This window comes from Solanum tuberosum, unplaced genomic scaffold (genome assembly GCF_000226075.1).
Source record: "Solanum tuberosum cultivar DM 1-3 516 R44 unplaced genomic scaffold, SolTub_3.0 scf00064, whole genome shotgun sequence".
In the NCBI taxonomy this organism is placed as follows: domain Eukaryota; kingdom Viridiplantae; phylum Streptophyta; class Magnoliopsida; order Solanales; family Solanaceae; genus Solanum; species Solanum tuberosum.
The window spans coordinates 1035476-1048954 of record NW_006238990.1 but is presented as its reverse complement, the minus strand read 5'-3'; positions in this window follow the sequence as shown (position 1 = coordinate 1048954).

Below are 13479 nucleotides of genomic sequence, written 5' to 3'. Positions count from 1 at the left end.
AGAAATGAGAGGTAAACTGAGGACCTCTATCTGAGATGATAGAATAAGGAACCCCATGTAACCTGACTATCTCATGGATGTAAAGTTTAGCTTAGTCCTCCGTTGAATCTTTAGTCTTGACAGCCAAAAAATGAGCAGACTTAGTAACTCTGTGCACTCTCACCCAAATAGAGTCATGTTGTCTGCGAGTACGAGGTAAATACGTAATGAAGTCCATGTTTATCACTTCCCACTTCAATGTAGGAATGTTAATCGCTTGGGTCATACCTCCTGGTTCCTGATGTTCTACCATAACCTGTTGAAAGTTAGGACACTTAGCCACCAAGTTTTTTATATCCCTCTTCATGCCATTCAACCAAAAGACTTCCCGCAGATCAGGGTATATCTTAGTGGCACCTAGATTGATAGAATACTTGGAATTATGGGCTTTTTTAAGGATCTGCTGCCTCAACTCACCCACAATAGGAACACATAAGCGACCCTGGTAATGAAGCACACCATCTCCCCCTTGGGAGAAAACCTCATCTTTCTACTGATGAACTGCACCTTAAAACTGAAGTAATATAGGACCACTATCTTCGATTTCCTTAACCTCTGCTACCAGTGAGGATTCTGATCCATTTTGAACTATCACACCATCATGTGATAAGTGTGTAAGGCAAACTCCTAAGAGAGAAAACTGGTGTACATCATTGGCTAATGCTTTCTTGTCTTCCTCAACATGTGCTACGCTACCCATAGACAGACTATTGAGAGCATCCACTACTACATTGGCCTTACCAGGATAGTAAAGAACATTTATTTCATAGTATTTGAGGAATTGAAGCCATCTCCTTTGACGAAGATTCAACTTTTTCTGGGTGAAGACATATTGGAGGCTCTTAGGATCGGTGAACACATCAAAATGAACATAAATATAAGTAATGTCTCCAATTTTTTTGGGCAAATACTACTGCTACAAGCTCGAGGTCACGAGTCAGGTAGTTATTCTCATGTACCTTAAGTTGTCTAGAAGCATAAGTAATGACCTTACCTCGCTGATTCAACATACAACCTAGGATGACCATTGATGCATCATAATAAATCACATAACCGTCTGAACCATCTTGTAACGTCAAGACTGGAGCTATAGTCAACCTAGTCTTCAGTTCTGAGAAACATTTCTTGCACTTATCTGACCACTGAAACATAGCATCTTTTTTTAGTCAACTTGGTCAATGGGGAATCTATGGATGAAATTCCTTCAAGAGATCTCTTGTAATAAATGGCCAAACCTACGAAACTCACGATATCTATTGGAGAAGTGGATCTGGGCCATTGTTTTACTATCTCAATTTTCTAAGAATCCACTCAGATCCCTTCACTGGATACCACATAGCCAAGAAAAGCGACTGATTGTAACCAGAATTCACATTTGTTGAACTTAGCAAATTACTGGCGATCTTTGAGAGTTTGATGAACAACTCTCAGATGAATCGCATGCTCCTCCGTACTTCGAGAATAAATGAGGAAATCATCAATAAAGATGATCACGAACAAGTCCAAATATTGTTTGAACACCCTGCTCATTAAGTACATGAAAGCAGCAGGAGCAATTTTTAGTCCAAATAACATAACCACAAATTCATAATGACCATACCGAGTTTTGAAGGCTGTCTTCAGAATATCACTATCTCTGATTCTAAGTTGATGATAGCCAGACGTGAGGTCTATTGTCGTAAATTATCTAGCATCGTGAAATTGGTCGAACAACTCCTAGTTCTATAATCGACTCAGGCATAGCAGGAATGTAACCAATCCATGCCTAGATTGATATCGAAATCTACCATTTCTAACTATACAATATCTCCTGAGGTGACTTTCTGAAAGACTATGACAGGGCAATTTCTGTATACCGTCTAGCTATAACTCGGTCACCAACTGGAGTAGAGACTAAGAAGGGTTCTGAAACTATTTTTGGACCGACACCAAAGTTTACTGCTATATAGGGAGTTACAAATGACAAGGTTGCCCCTGGATCTAACAATGCATAAACATCTAGATGAAAGACTTGTAACATACCATTGACCACATCATGAGAATTTTCTTGGTATTGGCGAGCCTGGATAGCATACAACCTGTTCTAGCACTGACAACCACATGTACTAGATGACACACCCTGCTGAGTTGAGCAACCTGCTGGTGCTGCTGGAGCTTTAGACTAAGCCATATTGTTGTTACCTCATTTCCCCTATCTGGCAGAAGGGCAATCCTTCAACCAATGGCCAGACTGAACACATCCAAATCATCTTTCCTTTTATGCAAGACACTTTCCTGGATGGTTCTTACCACACTTTGGACAAGTTGGGAAAGTCTTGTTACCTGAAGTACTCCCTTGAGACTTAGAGCCTGATGCCCCTCTTTTATGATCCTGTCGAAACCTCGGGGATTGAGCTCTAGGTTATGAATGTGTAAGGGTTGTAGACCTTTGCTGAAACTGTCAGTGATCTGCACTACCCAATTTCTGCTGAGAGAATTCATAATTCCTAGTTCTAACCTTCTTGTTGTCCTTAGCCATTTTCCTAAACTTATCTCCCTCAACCTCCTGAGCATGCGTCATAAGCCTAGAGATATTCATATCCTCTAACAGCATAACATTCCTGCACTCGGTCATTACTAAGTTTGATACCCCAAAATGAAACTTAATCATTTGTGCCCTTGGATCGACAACCGTTTGTAGAGCATACCTGCAGAGCTGGGTAAACTTAAGTCCGTATTCATGGACTTACATTGTACCCTGCTTAAAATTCATAAACTACTGTACGTTGGCTTCTCTCAACTCCCTTGGGAAGAACCTGTCTAGAAAAGATCCAGTGAAACACTCCTAAGTCACAGTTTCACTAGGTGAACAAAATGTGAGCTACATTCTTACGATGGTAGGATGCCAACTCCACTCTATCATTACAAGTCACTTCCATCACTCCAAAAAATTCTAACCTCATCAATGAAGTTATGTGGGTCCTCACCAATTTGTAACCTTAGAACCTCAGGCGGATTCAACAGAACAAAATCTCAAACTCTAGCTGCAACAGATCCACGATCATTATTTTGTAGGAATTAGGGTCTGCTTAGTGTTCCGATTGGCTACACTCTGAGCCAAGAGCTCGGCCGCATTCCAAAATTCAGCATTCGAAACCTCATAATTTGGGTTTGGAGGAACTGCGTTAGCATTGCGTGCATTAGCATTCCGTGCGTAAGCTCTACGATGAGGCATGATCTGAAACACATAATGTCAAATTATAAAGGATAAGTTGGATCATATCCGATAGGAATAACAAAGAAAGTGAAGTTTTCCTTAAAACACTTTGTAGCATCCCTCTCATAGATGTGGTGCACTTCACACCCGTGAAAAACTCTAAATAGTGCGGCTTTTAGACATCCTAGGGCTCTTAAACCTAATGCTCTAATACAAAGTTTGGCACGCCCCGTCAACCGGGTTGTGGTTCATGGCCAGTGCCTACTCGTCCTCGACACTTCCCTCTACGGTCTACTTCATGGACCGTATTAAGGACCATGGACCGTCAAGGCCATAATGGTTCTTCACTTTGGGATAGGGCTCTATTGGTTCAGGTTGACGAGCCTCACCATGGAGCGTCATCAAGACCATATATTGTGGTGGGCTCCTTAGTTTGATGCCTAAGTTCGGATGGTTCTTCCTTGCTTCCACGAGCCTTCCCACGGCTTATGTGGTGGTCCACGGCCTATGAAGGGATCTATGGTCCACTACTTCTGGGCGGGTGTGAACCACGAGCATGGCGACAGACCGTGGTTCCTTTCACGGTCTTTGAACCCTTTCGTGGTTCACCAATTTTTTTGTTGTTCAGGTCTGTTAGGTCTGAGGTGTTACAGTTATTTTATATCTTTACATACAAATAAGAGTAGAAGAATTTTATTATATTTTTAAATACATTGAGTTAGAAATTATGGTTTTATCAGCATTCTTTATAATCAATCTTATTACTGCTTTTATACTGAATTGAGTTGAGTATTTCTGAGTTCTTAAGTATCCTTGAGTTGAGTTGAGTTTAGGTGAGTATGGTTTCCTTTTTATCAGTTCAAGTTTGCAGGTTGTGTTTAGTGTTACCCTACATGCTCGTACATTCAATGTACTGATGTCATTTGTCTTTCATCATTTCATGGTGCAAATACAGGTATTTAGGATCAATAATCGGCGCTCTGTTGATCGAGTCGTGTTCCAGCTAGACTTGGTGAGCTTCCTTGCTTTCCAAAGGGTTTCACATTAAGTTTACATTTTAGTCTTATTTATTAGGATGTTGTGGTCTTGTCCTGACGTCCATCTCAGTTAATAGAGGCTTCATAAACAATAGGGTTTTGAGAAGTCTGTTTCCTTTTCATTGTTGATATTCCAGACTTGAGTTGCCTCTTTTGGACAGTGAATGCTTTGTTTAAAATATTCTTAGTATCTATTTTTAGATTTCGAGTAAAGATTTACTATTGAGTTCATATGTTGTTGAGTAAGTCTTTCGCTAAGAGTTGAGCCAGACCAAGGGTTCGCTTGGTGCCAACGATGGTTCTCGAGTGCCTGTCGCGTCCAGAGTGTAGGCTCAGGGTGTGACAGTGAGTTTACAAATTATTATTGAAAATGATTCTATAAAGACCACTTATTATTTATTTTGGCAGGGTGGGGGTGTTTTTTTTGTAGAAAAATATGTAAATTTAGATCGTCATTAATCATTTGATATAATATTTAATTATATATGTTAATCCAAAATATCTTTTTCAAAGGCTATATATGGAGAGTGTGAAGATATTTTGGATTTTAGCAACCATATTGAACTATGGATTCAAGTATTTATAATAGTGACATTGAATATTAGTAACTGAGTTTTGAATAATTTTTTATAGATTTCTTATATCTATTAATACATTTAATGAATTTTGACTAAAATTGTTGAATTTGTATTTTTAAGTGCTATAATTAAATCAATATTGCATCTTTTGTTTTTATGTAAGAAGAAATTAAAGAGGTTTTGTTAGTTGTATAGTTTCCTCTCATGGAAAATTAATTTAAAAACAATACTTTAGGCTAAAAATTCATTCGAACCTTGCTTTCAGTGAAAAACTATATTTTTATATATGATTTGTTTAATGTATCTATACTGAATGTTGAATGTTATTGATTTTACCATGTGTTTAGTTTTAAATTTTAAGCATAACCTTTTTTTCATATTAAAAAAACTATTAGTGACTATAATTTCTTTTAATTTCTTTTTACTCCTTTAATTCATTAATTGATTGTGATAATAAAATATAAGGAAAGATAAACAAATCTAAATTCTTACTTTTTGTTGCTAATATTTTTCATTAAACCAATTCACCCTATACAAATTAAAAATCAATAATTTATTTATGTTTCTCCCTATCAATAATAGGAGGTTATTATATTCATTGTAGAAAAAGCTATTCATATAGATTCAGTTAAACTTAAAATATTATGGTTTATATATGTATAGATAGTTGATAAACGATTATATATTTAATTGTGCACCCTTATAACTAAAAGTTATTAGGGTTTTGTCCTGATTTTCTTACCTTATTTGAAGTTTATTTTTTCTAAAAGAAAAGACAAAACATTACCATAAATGTTTTTACTTTTCCTGAAAGGAAAATATAATATTCTATCACATTTGGTTTATTGTTTCCTTTCAGGAAAAGGTTTTGGAGTAGCTAGTTCTTTTCTAGTAGGAAAAGGTTTTAGGATTCTATAAATATAGCTTTGTTCCTTCTAATACAACAGAATCCACAATGTAGACGTTTAGAGACTTTTGTTTATGAGGAGATTTTACTCTCTACAGTTTTAATGTCTTTTTATTAGTTTTTGATTATGTGGGCCAATTGGTCATATGATATAATAATATTAAGTCTTTTAGAATAGTTTTATGTGTCGTCTAATTTATCGTCTTATGATTTGCAATTGTAAGCTTCCGCATGACGCTCTAATCACCCTTCACAACCCAACAAGTGGTATCAGAGCACATGGTTCAAAGATTCGATGGTTCAATGATCCAAAACAAGATTGAATATAGACTCAAGTGGTTTCAAATCAATTTGCAATAAATTTGATGAGAATGAAATATTTTTGTCGAGCTACATGTGGAGAAGAGATTAAAACCATATTTTCAACATCCCTGTTGGTGCATCTTTGAAAATAAAAATAAAATATTTTAAAACCATTTTTAACACATATATTTTAAACTTTATTTTTAACCATGGCAAGCAACAGTGATGAAGATTTTGTGAAGAACAAGATTAACATGCAATGAAGAAGACACATCAAGCTTTGTCAAGAAAATCCAGCCAAAAGGGGAGATTTGTTAGGGTTTTACCTTGATTTTCTTACCTTATTTGAAGTTTATTTTTTTCTAAAAGAAAAGACAAAACATTACCATAAATGTTTTTACTTTTCCTGAAAGGAAAATATAATATTCGTTCATATTTGGTTTATTCTTTCCTTTTAGGAAAAGGTTTTGGAGTAGCTAGTTCTTTTCTAGTAGGAAAAGGTTTTATGACTCTATAAATATAGATTTGTTCCTTCTAATACAATAGAATCCACAATGTAGTCATTTAGAGACTTTTGTTTATGGGGAGATTTTACTCTCTACAGTTTTAATATCTTTTTATTAGTTTTTGATTATGTGGGCCAATTGGTCATATGATATAATAATATTATCTCTTTTAGTATTGTTTTATGTGTCGTCTAATTTATCGTCTTATGATTTGCAATTGTAAGCTTCTGCAAGACGCTATAATCACCCTTCATAACCTAACAAAAGTCGCCTCGGTGAATTGGTTGAAGTCGTCCACTCGCATCACTACTTTAAAATCAGGTTTTTCTTTACAGTCAAACCTTTTTAATAATTGCTTTTATTAAAACTTGTTTTTACCACCTCATCTGGCTCCACCCTCTTTCTTAAATAAAATAAAAAAAACCCTAGCAAAATTCTAAACAAAATATAAGACTGCTAGAAAATCTACAACTTGCACAATTCTAAACAAAATATAACCCTGCTAGAAAATCTACAACATACAAGTATTCTTCACTACAAAATTAAAGTCTTACTCCTATTATTTCTGCATAAATTGGTAAGTTCTTATTTTAAAGTGTTTTTTTTAGTAAGAATTTACTGTTGATTCTTGTGACTTGAAATGGATAGTCTTGTGATTTGAGATGGATAGACTTATGTAAAGAGAAATGCAAGTGATTTTTTCACGAAAAACTGGTTTTAAGACTTGGAATCATAGTTTGGAATGGTTCAATTTGCATGTTGGTGAAGTTACTAGCGTCCACATTAGGTGTTTCAACATGATGCTAGATTTTGAGAATCAATCTCACTCCATTCAAGTTTCTTTTAACAAGCAATCTGAGAAAATAAGAAGTGAGCATCTAATTAGTTTAGGGGCTTCTACTAATGTGGGAAGGTTTCTCTTGGAATTTGTATTGCTTTTTCGAGGTCATGATGAAAGGGATCTTCAAAAAACAAGGTCTTTTTTTAGGATTTTGGATTGGCTTGGAAAAATGCTTCTGGATAAGAATAATGTTATTTTAAAAAACGCTCCAAAAAATGTTATGATGACTTCTCCAAAAAATGTTAGTGTTACCCTTGTGCCACTCCTAGCCTTACCCTTGGGTCACTCTTAGTAGTGCCCCCTATCTTGAAATGCTAGATTCACCTCTGGATATTTAATTAAGTATTTCCAATGCTCGAGGGTTAGAGGTGGGGCGAAATGAAAGAACAAAAGAATTCAACACATTATTATTGTCTTTTAATTTTTGTGGCTGACGCATGCCTTTTTTTGTTTATCTTGGAACTTTTGATTCATGATTTTTGTTGTTTCAAATAAATTAATTATTGTTTCGTGCAATTGTCCTATACTTTCTGATAAGTTATTCTTTGTCTATGATTTTTTTCATATATTCTTTAAACTAGTTCATTAGTATGCTTGAAAAATCTTTGATAAAAACTATAACTTTTGCATAAGAATCATAGCTTGAAAAATATTGGGTAAAACCCTCGATTTAAACATAATTCCTTATATAATAAAAATAATTTAGGCATGAGAGCAAAATTCTTGAAAGATGAATCCTAGCCTTAGTATTTCTTGAAATTCTTGAGAGTAAGAATTTAGGAGTGAATGAGAGGGTTTTTATTATTTCAGCTGACAATGAGATATGTATTCACTCTGTGTCACGGAGCCATCGCGGAGCTTCTATCATGTTAGAGTGTCTCTCGTAAATCATTCATAACTTTTTTCTTAACTTGAATTGATGCAAACTTGACAACGTTGGGATGAAGACTCATAGCCCTTTAATTTGATAGGTTATGGCACTCCTAAATCTTTATATTCTACGAGATACGTTCCTTTGAAGATTATCCTTATATGTACTCATGTGAAAACATAGCTGATAGAAATTCTTTGCACTTCACTAGGTATTACAGGTCCCTAATGTCCCTAAATAACATGTGATTCCCTCAATACACTTGGTAAAAGACCTTATAATACATGAGCAAGTAGTACATCATCCATTTCAAACTCATATACTTACGACAAATGATGCAGATTCTAAGAGTAGAGTTGTAAGGTGTTACATGAGTTCCTACATTTGTTTTCTATACATGTTACATAAAGATCATAATGCATTTAATTAGTGCAATTATAATGTGACATATTTTTTCTATAAGGTTTATCTGCATTATATATTGAATCGTTGGTGTTATATGACACTACTCTTATTGAAAATATCTATATTTGTTATAAAATTTAATTTATTTTTTTATATTTTTAAAATAAATTTGATAGAGCTTAAAGCCCCTTTTTTGTGAAAAAAAAGTATGTACAAAATCGAATAAAGAAGCCCAATGTAATAAACTAAAAGCAAAACAAAAAATCTCTAGGCCTAGTCCATTAAGAGAATCGGCTAGGGCTTTATAAAAGTTTCTTACAAACTAGGGTTTCTCTCTTCTCAGTCTTTCTCTGTTCCTTGTCTCCTCCTCCATCTCAATAATCTACCACTGTCATAATTTTTTGTTTCTTTTGGTTGTGGGTGATTGACAACTACCTCTGTTATCTCTTCTCTTCTTTCTCCGCTCACAGAAATAAATAGCTACCCCACTTTACATCGTTATTTACTTCAAATTCTATCAATATTTGACTTTCTATTTGACTTTCTATTGCATTTTGTAGAGGTATCTTTCAGTGGATGCAGTGTATTCGAATATTTGGACAAAGGTACCAAGTCTTGAGTGTTTTGGAAGACATCCTTTGTAAGCACCTTCTCATTCGTTTCTTCATTTTCTTCTATTGTGTCCTCCTCAAATGTATTTTTGGTTTTTTAGATAAATCTGAGGTGAAAATATCCAGATGCTCCCGATCTCTTTATGAAAGGCTTGCTTTTCCATCCCAATAATTTATATTGTTAATCTTAAATTTATGGAATTTAATATTAGTATTTATTAGTTGATTATGTTAACTTTTATTCATATTAGACTCTATATATTTATTGGGAACTACATAATACACTTTTTATTCCTAATCTAATGTGAAATAAATTTTGACATAACAATGTGACCTAGATGCAAAAGGCTCTTAAGGCTTTAGATGTGTCCATGATGCCTCATAATATATCTTGTTTGTATATTGGCACATACCTAATATGGTATTGGTTATTCCTATGATGATTTTAATGTATTGAAGTACTAGTAAACTTACGCATGTCTTGCACGGAAATTTAATATCACAGAATTTATAAAATAATACTTAAAACCTATCAGTCATTAAAATTAAAAACTATATTATCTTACATAAACGATTACATAGTAACAAACATTAATAATGTAAAGGAAAATAAAAATTATAACATCTTATCATTTATCCTTAATAACATAAATATTATTTAATGACTATAAATATACATACCAGTATTTGTATCATAAGCAATGGTGTCAGTGAGCTACTCAACAGGAGCAAAGTACATAAATATTTAATTGTGCAGAAGAAGAAGAAGAAGAAGTTCACATTTTTCGTTGTTGTAAAATGAGAGGAAATTGGTCTATTTATAGACAAAAAATGTTTATTCTGCCTTATCGGAAAGGGCACAACTATTTGGAAAAGTTGCAACCCTTCGGAAATGTCAGAATCTTTCATAAAAGTAACAACTTTTCATAAAAGTCGCAACTCTTCATTAAATTTGTAACTTTTCATAAAAGTCACATTTTTTCATGAAAGAGGAAGGCTAGTTTTGGAAATAAATAAATTAAAAGGAAATTTTGGTTTGTAGTGGCACCACGTAGGCGGGACTTGAACATTAAGCTTAGAATTTTGTTCGCAGCCTAAAACAATGATTGAATGTAGACAACACAGTAAAACTTAATGATGGTAATATATATGAAAAAGAAAAAGCTAAAATTTTGAAATTGACTCTTGTCAGCAACGAATGGTATTGATCTTCACGTTGTCGATCTGCCTCTCTTAACTCTTCCAACTTGGCGAAAAAGCTTCGACTTTTTTTTTTTATTTAAATTTTTTTAGTCCTAGGACCCTTTTATTGAATACATAAAATTAACTCAGACATAAAGTGGCCAATGCCCAAAAAGACAAAACAAACTCTAGGATTCCTAATCTTCGTCTCTATCATCTTTCCTTATCAGGAGAGCATCAAAAATATATTCCTTCCTTGATTTGTTCTTCCCGTTCCCTGTAAAGCTGAGGTGTTGGATTTCTCTCTTCATGTTTTGGGATACTTAACAGTACTCCTTGATGATGTTTTGTCACCGTTGTGCGTATCAAATGTATTAATGAGGTAAGTTTCTTTTTAAAGCAATTTTGGACTTTTATTAATAATCTCAATTTAGACAGATTACACTGCCAAACACCACCTCAGGCATAGCCTAACCCAGAACGAGCCAAGTTAAACAGAAAATTAAAATTAACAAAACAAATAAGAATAAGCCCATTCCACCTTTCCTAAAGTCAAGATCAAGATCTATTCAGGTGGGACTATATCGTCTGTAATGTAATGTTTCCTAAATTTGAAATCCTCATTATCCTGTTTCTCTAGCCCCTAATTCTCCACCGCTTTCAATTTATACCATGTTACCGCCTTGCTCCTTTCAACTGTGTTTTGCTGATGGATCTCGTCCACGGAGAAGCTACTTTTGTACTTGGTAAGTCTCCTTATTTCTGTTCATCTTTACCAGCTTGCTCATAATCTCTATCTTTTTGTAGGTGTTGTTGATGTAGAGTGCATGAGTAGTTCCAGTCTTTTGCTAAGAGCTTCTTCGAGGTTTAATCGTCCACTACCGACCCCAGATCCTCCCATTTTGATGATTCCCTTTTTGCTGGCTGTACTAGTGTAGGCTATATAAACTTTTACATTTTTGTCACCTTGGAGGCTTGTGTAATAGCCTTCACAGTCCCATTATCCCCTTACTGGTGCTATTCTTAAATAAGGGCATTGTAATTTGTCATTATTGATGATCCTTCTTCCCATTACTTCCACGCTTTTGAAGTCCATAAATCTGCAATTTCCTTGATCAATAGCTCTATTAGATAAATAGTCAGCCAACTTGTTACCCTCCTTTAGAATGTGTTGAAAAACATGTTGTTTCTCTAGCATGCATTCTTTAATATCTGCTACTATTTCTGAAATTATCCATGGGGCAGTCCACTTGCCTGTATTAATGAGGTAAGTGTTCTCCTTGATCATACTTTGTTGTTTTCATTGGTGGTTTTCGATTTTTCTAGCTCTAATTCACAATGTTGGTATCTGCTCTTTGTCACTGTTTATTTGTTTTCTAATATTGCTTGGAAGATCCACAGAGTTTGTATATTCTTTTTAATGTTGTGTAGTCACTACTTCATTACCAATAGATCTGCCACGCTATTAGCTTCTCTGAATGTATGAGTGATTGAAGCAGTTAATTCATGTGCTCTCTTCCTTATTGTTTTTCCTCTTTCTACCATTTCCCAAGGTATTTTCCACTGTCCCCTTATCAATTATCACGAGGCTTAGGGAGTGTTTCAATTGTGACCTCTCTTAATTGTATTCCCAAACATTACTCCAGTGCTTCATTTGCATAGACTAAATCACCATGTGAATCATGTAGGCAGAAGGCATAAGAGCTTAGGCTTGGGTTCCCTTTTGACGCTCCATTAGTATTTCACTTCAACCTATGTGTGTTAGGAAACGTCCAAACCACATTGTGCACATGTAGTTTGGGTCTGTAATTCATTAGCTCCTCAGCTATGTCAGGCCATGATTATGACTCTTAGTGTATCCAAGGATATACACTCTTCACCAACTTTATAACCATATCTTGCACCTGCATCAGCATCCCATTGAGAGTAGTTTTTCCTCCATGTTTCACGTTATTCTATCGTTTCCATAATGTCCACAAGATTATTGTTGGCATTGCTCTTAGTATACCTTGGAATTGTGGTGTAGTCTTGTGTTTCCTCCATGTAGTGATTACTTGTTGTAAGTGCATCCCGTCCATATATATACCTGCAAAACAAGCAAACTGCCTCCAAAGCCTATAGACAATGTAGGCCTTAAGAAAAATGTGTGTCACTGTTTCCTTTTCATTTTACTCACAACAGCAACACCTTGATACAACATGGATCTTCATTATTTTTAAATTATCATCAGTGGGGATTCTTCTTCTCCATATGCTCCATAAGAAGAAATTCACCTTAAAAGGAAATCCCTTTGTTCATATAAACTCATAGTTAGCTCTAGTCTCCTGCTCTGTTCTCATCATCCTCCATGCTGATTTCACTGTGAACTTTCCTTGGGTATAGCCCATCCACCACTGGACATCGTTATCTTCAGAGTCGGGGGGCTTTATACTCTCTAAAATGTACTCAACCATTTCAGATGCCACTTTGTGGTTAGATTTTGTTCATCCCACTTTCCTCCTGTGATAAACTCCTTTACCTCTGACTCTTCTTCACTAGTCGTTGCACTGTCAAAATAATACAAGGCTCCCATTCTTATCAAATTATTAAACCAGAAGCTTAGGGATCCTGCCTTGATCTGCCACCATATGTTATGCTCTACTTCATGCCTTATAATTATTATCTTTCTCCACACATGTGATGCACCCCATCCCATGGCTATAATAGGGTGATGGTTTTTCAAATACTTGTTCCACTCTAAAATTCCACCAAAGGTTTGCAAACAAGGCTTTGGATACATCATTTAGTGACATGAAACCCAGGCCCCCTTCTTCTTTCAGGTAGCACATGCTTTCCCATGACACCTGTTGTTTGTGTTTGGGCGCAGTAGCATTTCCCCAGAAGAATTTCGTGAATAGTTTGTGTATCTGTTCTATAACACTGACGGGTGGGTTCATTGGTGACGGTATATACGTGGGCATTGACTGTAACACGTGTGCTATTAAAACATACCTCCCACCATAC